Source organism: Mus musculus, chromosome 1 (assembly GCF_000001635.26).
Source record: "Mus musculus strain C57BL/6J chromosome 1, GRCm38.p6 C57BL/6J".
Lineage (NCBI taxonomy): Eukaryota > Metazoa > Chordata > Mammalia > Rodentia > Muridae > Mus > Mus musculus.
Genome location: NC_000067.6, coordinates 21,284,065 through 21,304,644, shown reverse-complemented (window position 1 = coordinate 21,304,644; position 20,580 = coordinate 21,284,065). Strand labels below are relative to the sequence as shown.

Genomic DNA, 20,580 nt, shown 5'->3' with positions numbered 1-20,580 from the left:
GCCTACGGGTACTCCTTGACTCATTTCCTACTGACCCAGCATATTGTATGCTAAGCTCTGCTTTGGTCAGTGTTCCAACACTTGCTAATTCTTTGACTCTTTAATACAGCTCCTCAAATGAAGTGACCCCCTAACCATAAAATTATTTTGTTGCTACTTCTTTTTTTTTTTTTTTGCTACTTCTTATCTGTCATTTTGCTTCTGTTGTGAAATGTAATGTGAATATCTGATAGGCAACTACAAAGAGGTCATGACCTACAGGGTGAGAACCGCAGGCACAGTCCTTACCTGGCCATTGGATTCCTCTTGTGGTTAGAGCTGCTAGCACAACTCACGAGTTAGGCAAGTCAGTATGTCACTAATACTTCTAGGGTAAAATGAAGGCAAATTCGTGACTTTGACTAGTGTATGACTGATACCTACCAAATGTTTTCTTCATCCTATTCATCTGCACTGCTAGGAAGTGAATACAAGAACATCCCCCCTTTTCCCAAACCACAAAGCAAAATGCAGCCTCCACAGGCAGCACACAGATTTCTGGCATGAGCAGAAGATTAGCAGCTAGGCATAGAATGTGAAACTCTAAACTGCACTGAACCCAGTCTGAGGTCTACTTTGACTCCAATGTGGCTTAACAGCCAAGGAGCTGCAGAGTGGATGCTGGCTCCCCATCCTCATCTCTGCCATCAGTGGTAGCCTCTGGATCCCAGGGACAAGCCTCTGTGACTCCCAAATCTGCCTTTGTTTTACTCCTGCACACTCGCTGTGAATTCTCATGTCTGTAAGTAGCCAGCCTCGCTTTACATAGTTCCATTAGCTGTAAGATCCAGGTAGCAACAAATATGGCCATGCACCCTATCAACCCATGATGAGCCTCATGATTGATAGTGGTACTGTATGATTAGAGTGGAGGTGGACAGTTTTGATCAGATAATACAACACAGCCAATGTATATCAAAATACAGTACACTGGGCACAGATTTGTGGTAATTTTACTTTTTTTTTTTTTTTTTTTTTTTTCGAGACAGGGTTTCTCTATAGCCCTGGCTGTCCTGGAACTCACTTTGTAGACCAGGCTGGCCTCGAACTCAGAAATCCACCTGCCTCTGCTTCCCGAGTGCTGGGATTAAAGGCGTACACCACCACGCCAGGCTTCGCGGTAATTTTAGTATAAACAGTTGCACCAAGAATGATACAGAGTATGCAATTATATACAATCCTTAACACTTACTTGTTAAGATTTGTTTTGAGTTTATGTGTGTTTGAGTGTTTTGCCTGCTTGTGTGTTTGGATCCCACACCTGTTTCTGGTACTCACAGAAGACAGAAATGGATGTCAAAGCCTCTGAAATTGGTGATACAGAAAGTCATGAGTTGTCATGTGGGTGTTGGGCACTGAACCTGTATCTTCTGAAAGAGCAACTAATGTTCTTAATGGCTGAGCCTCCAAATGAATCTCAAAAGACTGTGTTGTTTTTATTATGTCTTATTATGTTACATATGCATCATTGTGTGTGGCTATGTACATGTGAGTGCTGGAGCCTGCAGGGACCTGAGCTGTCAGACACTCCTGCAGCTGGAATCACAGGTGGTTGTAAGCTGCTGTATGTAGGTGCTGGGAACCAAACTCAGTTCCTAAGGACAGAATGTGCTCTGAACTAACTGCTGACCTGTGTCTCTAGCCCCAATTCCTAACTTTTGATAAAACAGTAAGCAACTGACTTTGGTTGGTATATTTGTGAGAATATACTGTTTGCTATTATTAAAAGTGTCATTCTGCTTGTAAAAAGAAATAAAGGCTGATTATGGTGGGTATATTGGCTAGTTTTGTGTCAACTTGACACAGCTGGAGTTATCACAGAGAAAGGAGCTTTAGTTGAGGAAATGCGTCCATGAGATCCAACTGTAAGGCATTTTCTCAATTAGTGATCAAGGGGGAAAGGCCCTTTGTGAGTGGGACCATCTCTGGGCTGGTAGTCTTGGGTTCTGTAAGAGAGCAGGCTGAGCAAGCCAGGGGAAGCAAGCCAGTAAGGAACATCCCTCCATGGCCTCTTCATCAGCTCCTGCTTTCTGACCTGCTTGAGTTCCAGTCCTGACTTCCTTGGTGATGAACAGCAATATGGAAATGTAAGCCAAATAAACCCTTTCCTCCCCAACTTGCTTCTTGGTCATGATGTTTGTGCAGGAATAGAAACCCCGACTAAGACAGTGGGTTTGCCAGCAGGTGCCTCAGACATCTTCAGTTAACTATATCTCCATTGTTCATATCAAGAGGCCCTGTGCAATCTCTGACCGCCTCCGCTCAGGTATACTCCATGATGTTCATACGATGAAGAAAAGGAAAACTTCTCAGCAGTTGCCTTCATCTTCAGTGATGCATGCCAATGGCTCGCTAGGATTCTATATCGACTAATGAGAAATACAAGAAGCCATAGACTAGCATGGAGGGGCATCATTACAAGTTTTAAAATAAATATTGCTTCTTCAGTTCTTTCTCATCACAGTAATCCTCGTATATCTGTTATTACTACAACCTCTCACCCGAGAACCTGCCAAGCACAGCCATGTCTCATCCCAGGGATGCCTGAGGCTTGTTTGCTCAAATCTCAGAGTGGCTACTAAGAGGTTTGTACCAAAGAAGACATTTCAGAAGTTTCTGAGAACCTACCATAAAGAAGACACAGAACGTTTCAGTACAGTCAGCACTGTTTAACCATCCCTTTTGACATGTGGCTGCATGGTCGAGGGACTGTTGCTACTGGCAGGGCAGAATGAAGTGCATCTGGTCACTCTTGGCTGAATCTTCTTTAGAAATGGACTCTGGTCGGGACAGCTTAAGTTAGTTCTAAAAGTGACCCTATCTAATGCCTTTCACATATTAAAGGGAAGGAATTTTTGAACAGTGTTATATGAATGGAAAGAGTAACATGTATGTGATATATACATATTCATGTGGAAGAACTTCCTTTAGGTTATTATATTACAGGGAAGGAGAGTGGATGAGGACACAGATCCTTTCTGTATCTCACACCTTCATCCCAGATCTTCCATGGTCTTGCACTCTGTATCCACCCTCTCTCCGTCTCTGAGCCCAGGCTGTTACTGTGTGACACACCGCTGTTCTCTGCACAGACCCTATATGTCCATGCCTTCCCCTCCTTAGTTCCTCAACTTTATCTGTGGGAATTGGCCATGGTGGCCGTGGTCAGGCTATAGGCATTCCTACCTCACCTCCATGTGCATGATTTCATCTTATTTATCTACTTAGAGATCCCTGTGAATTGTCATCTCACACCCCATCATCCCTTAGAAGGTATAAGACCAAAATATTAAAGAGTTAGTGTTGTTAGTGCTTGCCTTTAATCCCAGCACTCAGGAACCAGAGGCAGGTGAATCTCTGTGAGTGAAAGACCAGCCTGGTCCACAGAGCTAGTTCCAGGATAATCAGAGCTACACAGAGAAACCCTGACTCAGAAAAATAAGAGTCTAATGTCATAACACAGAAACAGGAGTTATTGGAAATTAATGTCTTTAAGGTATCTTTGTGGGTACTAGAGAGATGGTTCAGTGTAAGTGTTTGATTCCCACCACCCATGTGGCAGTTCACAGCCATCGAAAACGCCAGGCCAAGGGGATCTGATGACCTCTTTTTGCTTATGTGGGCACCAAGGATGCCTTCAGACAAAACACCCGTATATGTATAATGAATTCAGGGAAGATGTTGGTAGAAAATGGCAGTGAGCTCTTTCTCTCTTCTCCACCCACTCACCTTGTTCACACTTCCTTCTGCTTCTGTGGAGATGCCTACCACCAGATTGAAAGTTTTATGAAGATTATTAGAGACTGACTCATCACCTATTAAATATATCTATCTTCAAAAAACCCTTTCAAATTCAATTCATATTTACAATATCCTGGGATTTGGACATGGGTATATATTTTGAAAGGGACACATGATAACTTACTCTATAGTATAGTTGACAAAAAGTGGCAATTGATGAGTGAAAATGGATAATTTGGGTTTTTTAAATACTATTTCACTTTCTGTCAGAATTGTTATAAACATTGTACTTTAATTCACTGAGTACGTACTAAGGACATATTTTGTGCTTGTTTTCAGGGACTTGACACGTTAAAAAAAAATCCAATAATCATATTGAACATATCATGTTCATGTTATATAAAAATATAAAACACAAGTGAAAATAATTCAAGACACAATAATTGAGAAAATGAAATAGTAGCTGAGAGTGGAGGAGTCTAACTGAACACAGAGCACATGCAAAGGCCTTTTGGGTAGAAGGTAAAATCCAGGGCAGCCATGTCAATGTGAAGTTCAAGGAGAACATCTCTTTTTAGCATAAGCACCTCCCCACAGAGGCCAGGCAACAGAAGTTCTCCCTACTGGCATCTACATGCTCTTCGTAGCATCTCCCAGCTTAGTTGACAGGGACTCCCCACTTTCTTTAGCCCTTGCCTGCTACCCATGAAACCTCACAGGAAGTTTCCTGGAAAATCCCATCTACACTGCCTCCCAAAGGGTTAAATTTGATGAAAGACTTCCAGCTTTTGGCTGACAGCACTCGAGATTAAACACATTAACTAATTGTTCAACAACTCAGGCCTGACTTGGCATTTTTCTTCTAGTCTCTCATAGAAACTTCTGGCCTCTGGACACTGTGGGAGCAACTTTTCCTTTATTAGACTGTCTCCTCTTTAACTGGTAAGGGCTTATTCAGATGGAATAAATAGCTTTAAAAATATCAGGAACTCTTAGCGTGTTGTGGAACATAAAGGGAACAGCTTTTTAACACCAATTACTGAATTTTCCTGTCTCTCTATTTCTCTCTCTGTCTCTCTGCCTCTCTGTCTTTGTCTCTCTCTGTCTCTCTGTTTCTGTCTCTGTCTCTCTGTCTCTGTCTCTCTGTCTCTTTCTCTCTCTGTCTGTCTCTCTCTGTCTGTCTCTCTCTGTCTCTGTCTCTCTCTCTGTCTCTCTCTGTCTCTGTCTCTCTCTCTCTGTCTCTCTCTCTCTCTCTCTCACACACACACACACACACACATATCTTAAGTACCTAGAAGATACTTTAGCACAGCAAGCATCTCTTTTATGCTTACATTATGCAGTTATGCAGACTTGGTGTACGTCCTTCAAGGACAGTCTAAGAATCTTTGATTCTATTTCTGCTGGATACATTGTTGCAGAGATGTAAGAAGGAAGGACTTAGAAAAGTATGCTATAAGAATTGAATGCTCAGAGGCAAGCTAACTTCACAAGGAGAAAAGAAAGATGGAAACAGCCTAGACAAACTCAAATCAAGTCCAGGAGACTTACGCTAGAGTTGCTTTTTCTAATAGAAGAGACCAGTGTGCAATTGTGAATTGTGATGCTGAGGCAAGCCCCAAGGATGAAGAGAATTAAATAGAGGAGGAAGAGAAGAGGTTCTCCCCTCTGTTTCCTGACATTTTGATTAATGTTATGAGCTATGTTTACAGTCAAACCCCTTGCCTTCATCATTGACCTTTTTGTTCGCTGTATTCTGTCTTATCAGGAGATAGACCAGTGCAATGGACCTCATAACCACATACAATCTAGTTTTATGGGGAAACTCCTTGTATAAAAGTAAGCAGGCCAGACCTGTCACCCGACCTTTAAATCCTTTAGACAATTATAACTACAAATCTAGCACAACTGCATGTGGGTGGCTCTTGTTAAGAGAGTTACCCCCTGCCAATAAATATACATGAATATATACAACCATTTTTTCTGCTATAGAAAAATTGAGTATAATCAATTGAACTTAACTGAGTTCATTAAAATGCTTTCCATTAAGCATCTCTATACTTTGACCATATATTTTGCTGCCCTTTCTTGCCCTAGCACTTCTGCTAGCCTCCTCCTTTGAACCAAATACCCATCTCCACCTTTTTCTCTTTTTTCCACTTCCTTTTCTTTTTTTCTTTTTTTGTTTTTGTTTTTGTTGGTTTTGTTTTGTTTTGTTTTGTTTTGTTTTGTTGTTTTTTTGAGACAGGGTTTCTCTGTGTAGCCCTGGCTGTCCTGGAACTCACTCTGTAGACCAGGCTGAACTCGAACTCAGAAATCTGCCTGCCTCTGCCTCCTGAATGCTGGGATTACAGGCGTGCGCCATCACGCCCGGCTCCACTTTCTTTTCTGTTGCTACCTCTCTCTAATTAAATACTAAAACCATTTTAGACAGTGATGACCATTTAATTTCATTTTATGTGCAAGTATCTTGGCCATGCTCACTCCCCACTCCTTCTCTCCCTCCCTCCTTCCTTCCAACTCCATCTGCTTCCCCTCTCAAGCACACCACCATCCCAACTTCCTGTTATCACCAAATTCCAAGTCAAAGCATTTTTAGCCTGTGTTTAGACACTGTAAACACATTCTCTGAGACTCTTCCTGTGTGCCTGTGTGTCTGTCTCTCTGTGCATCTCTGTCTCTGTCTCTGTCTCTGTCTCTGTCTCTGACTCCCTCTCTCTGTCAGGAATATTGCAGCATGACTGGGAAGCCTGTCCTTCATTACTTCAATTGAAGAAGAAGAATGGAGTCCATCCGGTGGCTCCTGGCAGCAGCTGGAGTAGAGGTAAGATGCCCGATAGACCTGTTAGTTGATTATCTTATGGCCAGGTCATTCATTGAACACATACTTGGCTAAAAGTCATAGAAAACTTTTTATTCTTTTCAAACAAAATGAAGCTTTTGAAAACTACTCCTTAAATGTTGGGCTGCAAGTGAGTTAGTTTTTTAAAATGGGTGCTCAAATTCTGTGGGGACCAGTTATGGATATTAAGCTCATTTAAAGGTAGTGTAGACAGTGTGCTACAATAATTAATAAGAGAAAGAAAGGTAAGAAGGAGGGGAAGGAAAGAAGAAAGGATAAGAAGGAAGTGGGATCATTTTGACTCATAGATTCAGCTAATTCTTATCAACCTAGTGAGACTATCATCTACTTATATTTGCCTCAAGAGCATTAAGAGACAAATACTGCAGTGCAGTGGTGTCACATGCCTTTAATCCCAGCACTTGGGAGGCAGAGGCAGGTGGATTTCTCAGTTTGAGGCCAGCATGGTCTACAGAGTGAGTTCCAGAGTAGCCAGGGTTACACAGAGAAACCCTGTCTCAAAAAATACAAAAAACAAAAAAACGAAACAAGAGAGAGAGAGAGAGAGAGAGAGAGAGAGAGAGAGAGACTTATTTTATATATTTATTATAATTTGTGTATATGTATGGGGGGACATGTGACACACATATCTAGAGGTCAGATGACAACTTCTGGGACTTGTTTCCTTCTGGGAGTTGCTTCCAAGGATCATGTGGATCCTTGGAAGCAAGCACCTTTCCCCACTGAGTCACCTTGCTGGCCTCCTGATAATTTATTTGAAAGTATAGAACATCTCATAGGAACCAGGTATCGCAGCACACACCTGTAAACTCTACAATTAGGAGGGGAAAAGGGGATCAAGAGTCAAGAGTTTAGGTCTTTCTCTCTTACATTGCATGTTCAAAGCCAACCTAGCCTACATAAGAACTTGACTCAAACAAAAGCAAAAACAAAAACAAGAACAAAAACCAAACAAACAAACAAAAACCCCAAGCAAACAGAACAGCCTGATGTAAAACATATCATTTGCTACTAAAATTGTCACTGTCAAATAATTTAATGAAATTTAAAATTACTAAACATTTTGTTTTCACATATTGTGTTTCTTTTTTCCTCTCTCTCTCTCTCTCTCTCTCTCTCTCTTTTAAGGTACTAATAATTTTCCTTTATTATTCAGAATTTCATGCACGTACACAATGAAAAATGATCATACCCTCTCTCCAACACCCTCATCTTAACCATACCTCCCTCCCAATTTCATGTTCTCTTCTTTCTTTCTTCCACTTTTCTCTCTCCGCCCCCTCCCCCTCCTCCTCCCTCTCCTCCCCTTCCTCCCCCACTTCTCTCTTTGTATCCCACCATTAGTACTGCTTATACATGCATGGGTGTGGGGTCATGCACTGAAGCATGGGGAAATCTGCCCCTTCTCAGAAGGCTTCTAAAAAGAGTGATTCTCCCTCTACCTGCAGCTATTGGTTGCCAATAGCTCCTCAGTAGTGGGCATGGCCTGGAGGATGCTTTCTGGGTCTATGTTGGAATTTCCTTCCACCAAGGTCAATAGAATTTTCAACCCCTTGCCTTGAGCCTCAAGTATCAAGCCACTTCCTATTGTTCCATATCCAGCAGCCTAGGAAATCTGCCAACAGACACATACTTCCCCTGACTCAGCCTGGCAGGCAGTCTCTCTCTCTCTCTCTCTCTCTCTCTCTACTCTCTCTCTCTCCTCCTTCCCTCCCTCTTACTTGGTTTCTTGCTCTCTTTCTCCCTCTGCTTCAAAGAAGTAGGCAAATGGCTCCTGACCACTTACAAATCTCACAATCGCATTTTTCTTTTTTCTTTTTATCTTTGGCTTCTATTTTTTCTTTTTTCTTTTCTTTTTTTTTAGGTAAAGTTTTTTTCATTATTTACATTTCAAATGTTATCCCCTTTCCTGGTTTCCCCTCCGAAAACCCCCCATCTCATCCTCCCTCCCCCTATTCCACTCACCTCACTGCCCTGGCATTCCCCAACATTGGGCCATCAAGCCTTCACAGAACCAAGAGCCTCTCCTTCCATTAATAACCAACAAGGCCAGACTCTGCTACATATGCGGCTGGAGACATGGGTCCCTCCATGTGTACTCTTTCATTGGTGGTTTATTCCCTGGGAGCTCTGGGGGTACTGGTTAGTTCATATTGTTGCCCCTCAGCCGAGTAAGAGTCAATTGTGTGTGTGCAACACATCTTTCTTATCCACTTCTCAGTTATTAGGTTGGCTTGACTTCTTAGCTACTATGAAGAGACCCGTTACTCCCTTCTTACCCTAGGGCAATAAAGAAACACATGTATGCACATGGAAGTGTCTGTGTAGTAGGATATACATTCCTTTCCATGCAGTTGGACCACCACCAGTGAGCATAAATCTGTACTGTCAGAGCAGCCTTTTATCTATCTCCCCAACCTGATCTAGAAGGATAGAGTTGCAGATAGTTAAAGAGAGATGGAGAGTATGTCTGCATGTGAGAGAGATGGGTCAATAACACTTCGACAATACATTTTAAACCTCATTTTTGTGGATTTGTTCTTTACAATATGAAACTACATAAGGCATACATAGCATATAGAGTGAATGCAATACTTAGCATCTAAACCACTCCCATTGCTTTAGGGAGCAGTGAGTATTTTAAGATATAGTTTTCTACAATGTATTCTATAACTAGTGTAAATATATTGTTAATGTTTTAAGAGAATGAGAGGGTGGATCTTTGTACCTGCCCTTGTTTTTAAAAGGTGGTATAAGCCCCAGAACCTATAATGGCTGCTGGATTTCAGAGTTCAAGTCACACTTGTCTTCGGGAATCAGAAATAAAGGGTGACCTTACACTTCAGTTTAACAGTCCAGGTACTCAGAAATGCCAAGCAAGGAGTCATGTCCCGGTATCCATAAACTCATGGCCTATGAGGCTTTTAGGCCTCATAATCCTCTTCAGCTTCCTCATGCCTTCAACAGCAATGACAATGGACCTGCTAAAAGCAATACATCCTTGTTCTTTGTATCCTTGTTTAGTTTGAGGAAGAACTTTTTGAAACCCATGAAGAGTTTGAGAAGTTAATCCAAGGTAAGAGAAAACCCTGTTCGCTCTCAGTGTTGCTGGAGACAAAATTGAGATGGTCATTTGCTACTGCGGAAGCCCCCTTCTGCTTCTCTCTCTAGTATTCCAAGAGGGCAGTGGAAGTCACTTGGACAGAAACTACCAGGATCCTAGTTCTATGTAAGAAGGGCAGCACTTGAATCTTGCAAGTAGGAGGAGCCCATTCCCAACTTTCCCCCTAATTTGAAGCGATACTTTCTGCAGCTGCTTCATGGCACTGCTGTGTGTGTGTGTGTGTGTGTGTGTGTGTGTGTGTGTATGCACATATGCATACAAGGTTTCATAACCTAGGCCACAGGAACTCATTGTGTAGCTGAGTATGACCGTGAACCCCCATTTTTCCTACCTTCATCTGGATGTTGGGATTATGCCTGTATGTTACCATACACAGCTAATGTCTTTATATTGAACTCTCTCTGCTAAAGCCAGCTGTGTGGTTCAGCTTCCCTGTTAGATACTGAATGAGGACAGACTAGCCTAACTCACCCAACTTGAAAGATTATAAATGGAAAAGTGTAGGGTAAGTTTCACTGTCACTTTCATGAAAGAGTGGGGAGAGGGAGGAAGGGAGACAGAAACAGAGACAGAGAGAGATAGACAGAAAGAGACAAATTTCTTTCTAATTAAATGACCATAGCCATCCTGCATTCCTTATCTCCATGTGATTTCTTGGTTGCTTTGCTTTGCTACAAAGCATCTTGGGAAAGTTGAAGAAATAAGCCCAAAGTAAATAACTCTCACCAGAGGAGAGCTCACCTGTAGAGCAAATTTCAAGAGAGAGTTTGAATTCAGAGTGAGAGTCACCAGTTATGTGCCCTCTGGCAAGCAATGATGAGTGATAGAAAGACATAAGCAGTGGTGTAGGACTTCAGGAAGAGACCAGAGGGATGAGGGGTAGGTAAGAAGCCCAACTGGACTCGGGATTACAGTAGAGGGTGCTATCACAGTTCAAAGGCCAAAGGGTGTCTGAATGAATGGCATAGCCATAGGGAAAGACACTAAGGAGGTAGAAGAGGAAAAACTAGTCAGAAGGAACACTTTGTATCCAAATGTATCCAAAATGTCCCAAAATATCCAAAAGAATTGATTCAAAGTGTCAAATATCATATTGTATATGGTATATATTTTGTGGAAAAATGCATACATATTTCTCCTGTTTGTTTCTAAAATTTACAAATGAGCCATGTGGTCCTATTTTCTAGAGCCTTTAGAATGAAAGGAATTATAGTTACTTCTCTGAAGACCAACATATAATCTCGTGTACTTTTGTGTATTTCAAGGTGGAACCCTGATGTACGAGCAAGTGCCCATGGTGGAAATCGATGGAATGACTTTGGTGCAGACCAGTGCCATCTTAAGATATGTAGCTGCAAAATATGACTTGTATGGAAGGAACCTGGAGGAACAAGCCTGGTACAAGGGCACTTTGTTATTTAGAGCCAAAGCCAAAGCAGAACGATCCTTGCCCCAAACCAGAACACTAACACTTAGCATCATTAGAGGCCACACTCGTAGTGTAGTTCTTGATAGATTGATACAAAGCATACTTTGCTCTTGACTGGAAGAATCTGTTATAACAAGTGCTAAAGGGAAAGACTATCATTATAGACCCCATTCCACAACATTGCCTTCAGCAATAATTCATTTGGGAAATTACTATAGTTTTATTTATTTTTTCTAGTTGCATTTTTGGCTTTTCATTACTAGAGGGAGTTAGCTGTTTTCTCACAATGCCATGTTTGCCTCTGCCAGGTGGGAAATGTAGACAAGAATAAGTCACAAGAACGTTGACTCATACATTTGTTTCGGTTAAGGGGCTCACCTTTAAACCCAAGGCTGGTAGTTATTATAGGAAACTGTGCACGATGTCTGTCTTAGTTAGGGAACTCTTATCAGGACAGCATTTAATTGGGGCTGGCTTACAGGTTCAGAGGTTCCATTCACTATCATCAAGGCAGGAGCATGGCAGCATCCAGGCAGACGTGGTGCAGGAGGAGCTGAGAGTTCTACATCTTCATCTGGAGGCTGCTAGGAGAAATCTGACTTCCAGGCAGCTAGGACAAGGGCATTAAAGGCCACACCCACAGTGGCACACCTATTCCACCCACCAAGGCCACACCTCCAAATAGTGCCAAACATATACAAAAAAGGTCTCTACTTAAACCAGCTGCCCACCTCAGCCTCTGAGACAAAGTCTAAATCTCTTGAGCATGTATTAGACCTGGCATGATTGGCAGCCCTACATCTAAACTCCATGCTTGTCTCCTACCTGAAAGTTAAAGCAGCAACTCTGAGCTGAACATTCCTGTGTGGAATTTGATAAACACAGTTAGGCACAAAACAGCCCATGAATGGTTCATGAAGTGTATTTTAAAGAAATCTGCCATTGCTTCATTGTATTTAAAAATGCATTTTTAAAAAATGTCCAAAAAAAAGAGCCAGGCATGGTGGTGCACGCCTTCAATCCCAGCACTCAGGAGGCCAACCTGGTCTACAAAGTGAGTTCCAGGACAGCCAAGGCTACGTAGAGAAACCGTCTTGAAAAGCCACAAAAAATGTCCAAAAAAATGATATAGAGCTAATTTTTAGAGTGATTTTAGCTTAAGAATTCATTGTAAGCACCCACCTTTCGTAGTCTGTGCTAAATCTCTTCTGAGGCAGACACAGCAAGAATTCAAGACCATCTTCGGACACTAGGTGCTACCTCAGGGTGAATCTTCAGGACCTGTTGCCTGAAAAGATCAGAGATTCATTTTAGATCAGGTTAGAGACATACCATGCGGAACCTCAGGAGTTTCTCCACTGGGCCATGGTGTCTGTTTTTCCATTCATTCTGTCAGAGTTGTGGGTAGCAGCAAATGGTGTCTTGTGGAGCAAATTCTATGTGCTTTAAGATGCTGTTCTGAGTAGCTGAGAATCTTGGACCCTTGCAGAGAGGTTTTGGGCTGGACTGAAGACCCTAGATACCTCTTCTCCCACACGGACCTGAGATGTGCTGTCTTTGAACAAATACCATAAACAACACATTTACACTAGGCACTACTTTACTGTTACTTTAAGACTCTGTATGAGCATATTGCATTTTATTAATAGAGGCACTGCATAATATATAAACATCCATGTAACTGCTCACACATCTTGGTGCGATAATTCTTAATCTGGGAGGGACGAGGTTTTGCTACATAGCCCAGGATCTTCCCTCCCTGCACTCAGTCTTCTGAAGACTGCAATTCTAGGCTTGTATCACCACACCAGGTTTCAGGTTGATCTTTGTTAACACCCTCAAGGAGTGGCTTGCTGGTATAAATACTTGAGTGGAGTTCATAAGAGGATATCCTGTGGGGACCCCGATAACCAGGCAGATGAGATTAAGGCACTATGTAAAGTGTATCACTGGTCCATACAATGTTCTTCTCTGTCTTGAGTGATTCTTTTAAATGGCCATCCTTTCTTTAGGATTGATATGTATGTAGAGGGCTTAAGAGACCTGAGCGACATGATAATGTACTTTCCACTCTCTCTGCCAGAAGAGAAGGAGATGAACCTTGAATACATCCTCCACCGAGCTACAACAAGATTCTTCCCCGTTTATGAGAAGGTGAGCAAAGACCTTTGGCTGTTGCATGGCTCTCATCAGAGAGAGAGAGAGAGAGAGAGAGAGAGAGAGAGAGAGAGAGAGAGAGAGAAAGAGAGAGAGAGCACATCTAACGGAACTGAGAGCAGAACTTCTTTGATGGATGAAAGATTGCAAACACAGTGTGAGAGCTTGAACATCTTTCCTCACTTGTATGAAACAAACCTGCTTGTCTTCCTTTCTCTGGGGTTTCACCCTCCTTTCCCTTCCTTAGTTCTTCCCCCCTTTCTCTCTTTTTCTCTCTCTGTTTTTCCTAGCTACATTTCTTCCTTTCCGTTCCCTCCTTTCTTTTTCCTTCCTTCATCCTGTTCTTTCTCTCCTTCCTTCCTTCCTTCCTTCCTTCCTTCCTTCCTTTTTCTTTCTCTCCTTCTTTTCTTCGTTCTCCTTCTCTCTTGTGCATTTGTGTGTGTGTGTGTGTGTGTGTGTGTGTGTGTGTGTGTGTGTGCATACATGTGTCCATGTATGAGCTCACCTATGCATGCACACAGACAAGGACATCAAGCATCCTCCTCTATCACTCTCTGCTTAGTCTTTTGAGGCAGGGTATCATTCCTGAACCTAGATGACTTCCTTTCACAAAGTTGGGCTTACAGGTGTTGGGACCTCTGTAGTGAGTTGGCCTGATGCTGCTTGTATTCTAACACTAATACTGGTTCCTTAAGGCCCAGTTGCTCACATAGACCCAAGTTACATTGTATGACCTTGCACCTAAGTTATTTCTGATTGCTGAATAAAGACATTGACAGCCAATCGCTGGGCAGAAGAGATATAAGTGTAGTTTAGGATTCCTGGATTTGGGGTTGGAGGAGAACCACTGGTCCAGAGGAAGAAGATGAATAGAGAAGATTAGCCACCATGGGTTAGGTGAGTCATGAAAATGTGGCCCTGAGGGCTGGCCAGTTGGAGTTAAAAGTAGCCCAGATGAAACATAGCAAGTAATAATTCGGGGTTCCATAGGAAAGTAGATTCTAACAACACAGTAGGTAATATCTGCCCATCTCTTGTGCTGTTTAAAGTTTATTGTAAATAATATATTTCATGTGTCTTTTCTCCAGAAACTAAATGATCAAGGTGGGGTAGAAACCCTGATTGGGATTAATAATTTATAATTAATAATTTCTACAACAGATCCCAGCTCCAGTCAACAAGAGGAAGCATTCTTATCTTCTGAGCCATCTTTCCACCTCTACTGAACTCTCCTGGATTCTATTTTCTTTTTAAGGACTTTAAGTGTAGCTCCAGTACTATTCATGGTCCTGGTATAGTCAGTTACCTTATTTAAGTTTGAAGTCCAATAGTACCTTCTAAACAAGACCCCCAGGGCCTCCCACACTGGGGTAGTAGGATGAAAGTTATCTCTCAAGAGCCTCGAACAGCACCAGAGCTTCAGGAAGCAGGACTCCATGAGTTCTGTGATTACTTAAAAAGTAATGCTGTGTATTGTTTCAAATTTTTCACATCTGCAAAATGATTCCTGGAAATCATGTGCTGTAGGCGCACATTTAAAGATGGTATCCCTGACTCCGGGGTTGGGTGGTTCTTTGGTGACATGTGATCTTCTCCCAGGTGTATTCATTGTCATAAGTACAGATGTAGGGGGAAGATGATGAAAACGTGACTCATCCTTTGAAGAAAAAGCCAGATGAATTTCCCAAACTCACCTACTATACTGGCTTTGTTATCTTTTCTGTACTATAGGACATGCTTAGAATTGAAAGATTAGTACATACATTTAAATGAGCATGTATTTGTCATGAGCATGTATTTGTTACTGTACACTTATCATGAATTACAGGTACCCTACCTTCTTAAATTATATTCTTTCTTAATTACACTTAGTAAGTTTTTAGTCTTTTTGTTTCAAAAGATATCAAACTATAAATACTATATACTGCAGACTGTCTCCACACAAATTTATTTCAAAGGAATTTAAAGTTTATTCATCTCTAATTAGTGCATAATTTAAGGTATTTTGTTTTCTAATTTTAAAAATAGTATCAATAGCATAGTTTAACACCAATATTTCCACAGCCCCTTTGTGTGTGTGTGTGTGTGTGTGTGTGTGTGTGTGTGTGTGTGTGTGTGTATGTATGTATGTTTCTTTTTGTGGAAGTGATGGGGATAACACCCAGGGCTTCATTCAGGCAATGCAATATCCTAGGACACTGCTCTTTCCATTCCCTGCCCCCTATAATACATGAAGCACAGAGGCTCCTCTCATGGCTAAAAGTAGTAACAACATCAATATTTCCTAACGACATTAGTAACAAGGAGAATCATCTCTATTGAGGGACATGGATGGGGCCATATGTAATTTGCAAGCACTGTTTTAATACTCATTAATTCCAAGAAAGAGGTCTTATTATCATTCCAGATATAGATGAGAAATCATAACTTAGAAGAACTTGTCCAAAGGCATATAACTGATAAAAGTTAACACTTGCATTCCCAGATCTACAAATATTGATCACACATCCAAGTCTATAATAAAGAACATAAACTTTGGCGCCAGAATATATACTATTCTAGCCTATTCCATTTTTTTTTCATTTTTATTCATTAATTTTAAAGTAACCTGACATATAATTTACAGCTGTATTAGAAAACCCTTATGAAAAAATGGATTTGTGTCCCTCTGAGAACACTCTCCTTATACATGGAGAATTTTCTAAAGAGGGCATGCCTAAGGTCCACACATGGGGTGAGGACAGAGTATCGCCACAAGTCAAGAGCAGCCACCAGAGAGGATGCTGCTTAACTCACAAGGTAGGTGCAAGGATTTCCTGTGCTGAGTGAATTGTTTAAACTAAGTAGGAAGCCCAAGGCACACAGGATAGGGTTTAACTCACAACACTAGCTGGAGGCAAAGAACAGAATAACAACTAAGGTCTAACTTCTTAAAGATCTTTCTACTGAACAGCACTTTACTATATGTGTTGAAAATGACCCTCACCTTCTGCCTCCTCCATTCCAACCACCACGCAGGCCCTGAGAGACCACGGGCAAGACTTTCTTGTGGGCAATCGGCTGAGCTTGGCTGATGTCCAGCTCCTTGAAGTCATCTTAATGGCTGAAGAATGCAAAGCCAGTGTTCTCTCGGGTTTCCCTCTGCTACAGGTAATCCTATCTAAGAGCTCCTGTGGACTTCAGAGAATGAACACGTGCTATTTATTTATTCCTACACTCAGTCATACTTTATTATTTAAGAAGTCACTTTCATCTTTATGCCACAACCTGTACTAGAATATATAAAGACACCACCACTAAACACAGCTAGTCCAGAAAACAGTCACAGAGGCATATAATGTGCTAAGTTAAAAATATGGGAAAACACAGTCATCTATAAGATGGAACACAGGACAGCCCAATGGGAAACCTAGAGAAAGTACCCAAGGAGCTGAAGGGATCTGCAACCCTATAGGTGGAACAACACTATGAACTAACCAGTACCCCCAGAGCTTGTGTCTCTAGCTGCATATGTAGCAGAAGATGGCCTAGTGAGCCATCATTGAGAAGAGAGGCCTCTTGGTCTTACAAACTTTATATGCCCCAGTACAGGGGAATGCCAGAGCCAAGAAGCAGGAGTGGGTATGTAGTAGGGAACATGGCAGAGGGAGAATATAGGGAACTTTCGGGATAGCATTTGAAATATATATAAAGAAAATATCTAATAAAATAAAATTTAAAGGTAGTGCCATCCAGACAGGGGACAGAGGAGGCTTCTTGCTGGAAATGAATCTTCAGGACTTTGCCTGAGATGCAGCAGAACCTTAATGAAGCCGCTTCCTAAACTGACACGACAGTGCACACCTGATGCTACGGTGGTGCGTACCTGCAGTTGTAGCTCTGTAGACACTGAGGCAGGAGGATCTTGGTTTAAAGCCAGCGCAGGCTATATAACAGGACCCCCCCCCCTTTTCTTTTTTTTTCTTTTTTCTTTTTTTTTTTTTTGTCCCTTAGAAACTAATTTTATTTTATTTTATTTAGATTGCGCACCTCACAAAGGTGCAGCACATTATACTTTATTTTTTCCCACATTTTTTATTAGATATTTTCTTCATTTACATTTCAAATGCTATCCCAAAAGTCCCCTATACCCTCCCCCAGCCCTGCTCCCCTACACACTTACTTGGCCCTGGTGTTCCCCTGTACTGGGGCATATAAAGTTTGCTAGACCAAGGGGCCTCTCTTCCCAGTGATGGCGGACCCCCCTTTTTAAGAACAGACTAAAGAGTTGCTTTCTTCTCTTGGGGCAGGCACAGAAGACACTGTCATGCATAGCCCTTACTTAACAACAACAGCGCCCACTGATGAAGCGAACCAAATGTCTCCCATAGCACCAAACACCAAACACACCCATTCACTAGTTCATCCTCAAAGTAAAGAGATAGGACTCCGGGAGCTAGGAAACTCTCCATTGTGAGGTGCAGAGACAGGGACTCGAACTTCATCCATCCGATTTACACAGCCGAACTCTCAAACCTTACCTTTGCAAAACTAAACTTAAAATAGTTGAGACTTATTCCAATTCTGAAGCCACATTTTTTCCAGTTTATATTCCAGTATAAACTTCTTTAGAAATGTTATTTGGTTCACTTCAGGTTTTTCCAATGTTGGCTATTTTATATTTCTGAAAAAAAATCCTGACCATATACTGGTTATTGTGCTTACTTTAAGTAGTGAAAGCCAGGAGCATCTAACACCTGAGAAATAACTTCAGAAACGAAGAAGCTTCCACTGTATAAGTGTACGCAGCCCCTAAAGCTGTTCTTCACAGAAAAACATGAAAAACACTAAGAAAATAAGCTTAGGAAATAAGCCTAAGTGGCCTAAGAAAATGAGAACTCGTCTTACTGTGGCCCTTACTGTGATGCTCTGATGTTTGCTTTTATAACTCGTACATCAACAGCATCACGACAGGTATGGGCTTTTACACATTTAAGATGTTAGGATATGAGTCTTGTAATGAGATGAGCTGGTTACAGCTTATGGTTACAGTTACCTGTTTTGTCAATAACATCCAACCTACTACCACTTGACCATTATCTTTCCTCTTTCTCACAGTGCAGAATTCAAATTTCATTATGTGCTTCTGTTAAAGTTTGCACACTCACACACACTCACATACACACTTACATATACTCTCATACAGACACTCACATATACACAAAAATACTCATATACCCACATACACATATAAACATGCTCACACATACATGTATTCATATACAGCTTACACACACACACACACACACACACACACACACACACATGAGTATAGGTCCTGGAAGAGGTCAGGACGGGGCTCACATCCTTCTGAGCAGGAGATACAGGTGACTTGTGAGTCACCTGGTGATGGTAACTAAACTCCGGTGCTCTGGAAGAATGGGACGCCCTCTTAACCACTGAGTCACATCTCCAACGAACACAAATCTCTACACATTTTTTCATTTGTAACAACATGCCTCCCTTCTGTTTATTTTGCTGCATTCTCTTTTAATGGATCGTGGCCTTTTACATTGTAGGACTTCAAGGTGAGAACCAGCCAAATTCCTACAATTAACAGCTTCCTCCAACCTGGAAGCCAGAGGAAGCCTCCTTTGGAGGAGCGATCCATTGGGACTGCAAAGGACATATTCAAATTTGAATGAGGACTGTTTCTTAAAAACATGAGCAATATAGTAGCTGAGTATTAACAGCTACAGAGGCTGGAGTTACTCAGTAAGTATACTGAGTAACTTGACACTGCATTCATAAAAAGACACTCACTAAGTATATGGCCAGAGAAATATCCTGAAGTTAGTAATAAATGTTAGGAATCTTAGTATGTTAGCAATGTTAGAATGTTAGTAATGGAAATATTAAATGTGTAAGAGAAAAACTACTAGAAGCTTATCAATAAACTACAAGAACCAACTCTTGTTTGAAGTAAGACAGGCTACCAAGACAGAATTCAGAAAATCCAAGGAGCCCTCGGCCTTCTGTATGATCCTAGAATAAACTTGTATGTAGCAAGTGAAAGTCAAGGAGTTTTTATTACATTTGTGTGTGTGTGTGTGTGTGTGTGTACACTTGTGCTTGCTGTGGCACATGTGTTGAGATCAGAGAACAACTCTCCTCATGACCTGTGAGCTCTGGGGATTGAACTCAGGCCATCAGGTTTAGCAGCAAGCAACCTCACTTGCTGAGCCATCTTGCTCAACATCAAAGGTTAAAAAGCAAAACACAACAACACACACACACAGACACACACACAATCACTCACTTTCACTGCCTTTTGGTGAAAGTCCAGGATGCAGCGTAACTTCCAACAGCTTCTAAAAGTCTCCATCCCTGGGGTATCTTCCAGATACAGCAAGTGTTTCTACAACCAACCGCACAACTCACCCTGGTTTCAGTGTCAATCACAGAGTGAGCCCAGTCAACCTTGGCTGTTGTCAAGGAAGCAAACCACCTGCCATTTCTAGTCCAGCTGATGGAAGCCATGTGATTAGCATTGCTGGAGTCAGAGGGGATTTGCCTGTCCTTTTAAGAAGGGCATCATTGAGAGCACACTAACAAAGTTTGTATGGGTTTCCTACTTGATTTCACTAATGGCTTTGCTGGCTCCCTCCTGAGTTCTTCAAGGCTGAAAGCTTAGCATCCCGCTTGCACTAACAAGACAGTGAGTGCTCCTGCCTACAAGGCCAGCAGCTGCAGCTCTCCACCCTTTCCATGTCAACAAAGGCCACACAGAGTCTGAAGGATTGAAACTGTGAGCCTGGTACCTTGGAGGGCAAGCTACCCATTAATATCCACCCCCATAGGGATGAGAAACTGAGTCACCCAGAGAGGGTCAGGTTTCCCAGAGATCATAGCAGACATTGAAAATAGGCAGTGGTCTCCAGATGGTTCATCTGCTCCCTAAACTGCCTTGGACATTACAAGTTATAACTGGTTTTCACATGGCGTGGTGGTCTCACAGGGGTGTGGGGGACAGGGAGATGCTCCTGAGAAGTATGGAGATCTGGTGTAAACAACCCTCCCTGACATCCTTTTCACTACTAGTGAACATGTTAAAGCCTAAACGATTGAGTGACTGAGTTTCTAGAAAAGACATAGAAATGAATGAGAAGGCTTAGACTTAGATGCACTTTATTTCAACACTGAGTACATTCTGTCAGGACGCTGATGTGCTGAGAATAGAATTCTTTC

The 20,580-nt window shown here is 41.8% G+C and overlaps 1 pseudogene across 1 annotated transcript; it reads left to right on the top strand.

The window, feature by feature from the left end:
* The first annotated feature begins 6,332 nt into the window (after positions 1-6,332).
* On the top strand, positions 6,333-19,399 carry Gm4956 (predicted gene 4956; annotated as a pseudogene). The gene is made up of 6 exons (NR_002858.2): positions 6,333-6,604; positions 9,668-9,719; positions 11,033-11,165; positions 13,280-13,350; positions 16,372-16,503; positions 18,912-19,399. The product of NR_002858.2 is annotated as a predicted gene 4956 (transcript).
* The last annotated feature ends 1,181 nt before the right edge of the window (positions 19,400-20,580 follow it).